The following is a 4,972-nucleotide window of genomic DNA, read 5'->3' on the forward strand; positions in this document are numbered from 1 at the left end:
TTGGCACTGAGTGTGGAGTGGTCAGTAAAGAGATGTTGGTGATGGTGATGATGATGATGATAATGATGATGGTGTTAATGGTGATGACAGTGATGGGCAGCAGCCAACCCCTCATGTTAGTTCTGTTGGTAAGTCATTCTCCTTTCTGTTCTTTTACCTAAAAAGCCCATGCTCTTTTATCTAAAAGGAAGGGGGAAGGGAGAATAATACTTCACCTTTCTCAAGTAACAAGAGTGATCAAGAACAATGGTGAGTATGAATGTACCTGGAAGACATATAAAGAGCCACACAAACCCAAGGAAGTATTATTCTTGACATATCCTTACCCAAGTAGAGTCAGAACAGCTCTAGGTCTATGTGATTGAGACATTTGCCTGCGATTCCTCAATTTTTCAAGTAACACATTCTAAGCACAACGCCTCTCTCCCCAGAGACCCGTCACTGTCATTTGACACATTTACAGCACACTTCCTTTGAAGAAAATGCTTATTGAATGTTGTACAATAAACTATTTCCTGGCCCAGCACTAAACAACAGAGACTCACAGGCCCTTTCTCCATTTCAGTGAACTTAATGCTGTTTTGTTTCACAGCCTAACCAGCTCAGCTTCCCATATCATTCCCAAAGGATTAACTCTTTCTGCTCAAGAGGGCACAATTCTTTTTGAGCTAGCGAAAATGCACTCATTCTATATCTGTAGGCATAGCAGGATAGACCAGGTCATTTGAGTTGCCTTGGAGGTTGGGTCTTTTTAACTTAAGGATCAAATCCTCTGTGTTTGGACTTGTCACTTTTACTGAACCAAAATGACCAGGACTCCAGAGGGTAAACTCCTGTCATGACTTCACCAGGACCATGGCAACCCTGCCCTGCTAGTGTTCAGGGTTTAAGGTTTACCTAAAGACCTCAAGGACTTAATATCTATGAGTCCTGGATACTCTCTTTAGCAGGCCCTTTAACAAGCTCCACTTACCTGGCAATTCTTGCCAGGTGAGCTGGTCTTGCTGACTCTGAAGTCTTGTTATTGACACCAGGGAACCTGCCTGCTCCTCCCTGCCTTGTCTGCTTTAGAGCATTGGTCAGGGAGTTACAAGACCTGGGCTTGAGCCCTGATGCAGATTTCCTAGCTGTGAGTGCAGGGGCAAGTTAGCTTAGCCTCTTCCTTACCTGCAGAATGGGGCTCATTAGTTCCCTATATGGCTACTGTGAAGATTAAATGGCATAATGAGTGCAGAAGTTGCATTTTCAACAACTGGTACATGAGATTATTTTAAGCATGCTAAGTGAAATTGGGTTCTTTTGAATCCAACCCCTTATGGCTTTCACATCCTCCAGATTCTCCTAGTCCTACCCTTAGCTGCCTAACCCTTCTTCATTGTTATTTATAAACCTTCAAGTGGATACTCTCACCTTTGCATTTGGTAGGGCTTCATGCATTTCTTAGGGCTTCATGGCTCATTTCTACTGGAAAAATCCAAATGCAAATAAGACATATGGTTCTCATGTATAGATGGTCCATGTAGTATTTACATCTTTGTCAAATAAAGCTAATGGGAAACTTGTGTAGACACAGTCCACATGTGCTCTGTTTTCTTTGTTAGGGATTAGAGAATATGATGAAAAAAATGACAAGAGTATGATGAAAATCTTTTCTGAAGTCACATTAATTTGTATTTTGCTGTAAGTAGAATCATTTGGTTATTCTGAGCAAATGCTTTTTAAAAAATTTTTCCCATGTGTGTGACACTGTTTTCAATTCTATAGGAAGTTCAAGAAAGCCATCATGTAAACTCTGCTTAGAAAGATAACATAAACTTTTAACAAGCTCTATCTTTGTATAGAGAGTCTTAAACAATGAACTGAAAATTATAGAGCTGGGTTTTCTAATCAGAATCATGACACCCAAACTCTGTGTCTGATTATTAATTTAAAATAAAATTTGATGAATATTTATTAAATGTGTACTACTACTAGCCACAGATTATCAACGATAAAGTCCAGTCCATGTCCTTTAGAAGTTTTTAGTTTAACTGGAGGAGGCAGACAAGCAACTGGATAATTATAACACTGTGTGATCAATGCAAATGTCAGTCCTATAAGAAGGAATTGAAAACATACACACACATAGGAGCTGGGGTGGATTTTAGTCCCTGCTCATATGCCAGCTTCCTCCTCTAAACTCCCCCAGCATTTTATCTGAACTTCCATCAAGGCCCTTTTCCATTTTTGCATCCTCCACAAATATTTGTAGAATGAATGAACAATTTCCTTACCTTTTCCAAACACAGGAAGCCAGTATCTATAGCTGAATAGTTGCTGCTCGATATCTGATCCTGCCTACTAGTAGCCAAGCTGCTAGCTGAGTGATAAAGTTCCTTCAGACCCCACCCCTGAGAACTTATATCTGTGCACGACCCTGAAAGGGGAAGGAATTTAACGAAATGAGTAAATGGTCAAAGAAAAAACGTGCCCCTGGAACTTTCAATATGGCTGACTTGGTGACACGTCATGCTGAGGGAGAGGGGAGGGTTACATGGAAGCCATCTGTGGTGAAAGGATCTTTCCAAAAATTCATCCAAGTATACCCTGCTGCTAACCACCCTTGGCCTGTGGTCTCCTGCTCGTCTCACTTTGTGTCTCCAACCCCCGTGTTTACTTTGGCTTCTATCTCTGTTTTGGACCCTTATTTGTTTTGGTGACTTGGCTTATTATCCTTATCTGACCTTTGCTTCCACGTTTACTCTTTGTTCTTTGTGTCCCCTTGACATCAGTGTTACCTACAGCTTCAAGCAAAGAACCCTCACAAGGCAGCTTCCTCCCTGAGATACACTCATGGGCTGGGCGGTTCCCCCTGTTTCCCCTTAGGGAGGGAAATTTGGACAAGTAAAGGGCGATGGGACTGAGATGTTTTAGTCCCACATATGTCACTTCCTGCTGTTCAAAGATTGTTTACTGTTCACTCTCTTGGTTCATCTCAGGAACACTGGAGTATTCCTAAATCCAACACATGCTGATTATTTTGCAGCTAACTCACTGATAGTTGAATGTGACACAAATTTGTGTATCGATAATACTACCAAAAGAATCAATATACTCAGCAAAAAAGGCTAGTGATGTGTTGCATTATTCCCATCAGTATAAAACAGGGATATCCTGGCTATCTTCTTTTAAAATTGTACCTTAAGGATTTTATATTGCCTTTGTGTATACATAATTTAATTAACATGAACTAAGTTGTAAGAATATTTTTGTCTTGGTAACTTAGATCTAAGTAGCTCCTTATTCCCTGAACCTCGCCATGTTGCCCTCTTGAAGAGGGAATGGCAACCCCTTGCCCTGTTGACACATCAGCAGTGTGGGTGCACCAAGAAAGAGACATAATTTAAGAGGTTTCTAAAGACGACCAAGAATGCCTCCAAGACGTGGAATCAAAAAAATGTGCCAAAAGGCTCCCAAGTTTTCAACCATTTGACTTAGACCCTCTACCCTCCACCAAAATAGGGGCTTAATAAATATCCTTGCCCTTGATCCTTACCCATCCTTGGGGATTAAGAAGGCAAATGGGACTTGTCACCCTATGTATTAGTCAGGGTTCTCCAGAAAAATAGAATGTTTATATATGGATTGGAGTATTGGAAGATCAGGATCTTGGGAAAATGTTCAAATCTATTTTGGGCATTGTAAGTTTGAGATTCCTCCCAAAAGGCAGCTAATGTAGGAGTTCAGGATACTAGGGAAGAATCAAGACAACTGGATTATCTTGAATTGTAGACAAGGAGGTCACATAAAGTTACATAGTCTACAAGGTGCTCTTTTGGGGTGTTTTATGACTGAAGTGGTATTTGGTTTCACCTGATCAAAAAATTTTCCATCCTAAGTTGATTGCAGTCTGGCATGAGGTTTGGGATTAGGTTTTTCCATCTGCTTGTGCTGTCAGAAGTAATGGATTTATTCTTTACTATGAATCCCTTGTTTCGGATTCCTCCATTCATCACAACTTTCCTGAACATTCTCTCAACTTCCAACTCAAGGGACTACTGATTCCTCTTAAAGACATCACTTCCTAAAACGGTGGCTGCTTGTTTCCCTTTGTACCTTCAAGTGAGGAAGGAGCAGGGGGTCAAAGTCCGGGATTTTTTAGCTAAAAATCCATGCTCCTCACGCCATCCAGTGCCACCATCATTTGTCCTTCCTCTGTCTCCAGATACCAACTTCCTGGCCATCTCTTCTCACTCACTGAGTATGGGCATCTGGCTCACTCTTTCTTTCTGCCCCAAAGTCTGCCATTATTTTGTTTGATCCCAATATCCACGACCCCTCGTTCACATATTTCCCTAAGGTATTCAGTGGTGTGTCAGGGGTTACATAAAGCTGCTGGGGAAAAAAAGAAAGAAAATGTAACATATACCTGGAGTCAAAATATTACTTGAGATTTTGGATGCAGAATGTGCACATTAAAATAAACACAGGTAGAATATGAAATAGAATGCAACTATATGGAGGTTTTAAAGACAAAACAGTAGCAATGGGCTGCTTAAGACTATGCCCTCAGACACCCCAGGCTGAGTATGTATTATGCTCTGTCTTTAAGGATTCTTTGGTGGAGAAGCATGAAAAGTGCTACTTTGGATTCTCAGTTCCTTGAGTGCCTCGATTCTGTCACCAGTTCCCATGGCCACACCCGATAAATCTTATTTGCCATCCAGAACTTGTTGGTCTCTAAAGTTTAATTTCCAAACATCACACTCTCTCATGTAAACCTTGGCAATTTGATGGTAGGAAAATGCTGTTTCATTGTTTAAATTCACATTTCTTTTGATTCCTAATGAGATTGATTTCTTTTATATCTGGTGGTCATTTTAATTTTCTCTTGCGTATTTTCTTACTGAGATGTCCATTTCTTATAACTGATTAGCACTTTCACCAACAAAAGTGCTTCATTTAATTTTTATTATTTCATTTTTATAAGTCA

Source organism: Tursiops truncatus, chromosome 20, assembly GCF_011762595.2.
Source record: "Tursiops truncatus isolate mTurTru1 chromosome 20, mTurTru1.mat.Y, whole genome shotgun sequence".
In the NCBI taxonomy this organism is placed as follows: Eukaryota; Metazoa; Chordata; class Mammalia; order Artiodactyla; family Delphinidae; genus Tursiops; species Tursiops truncatus.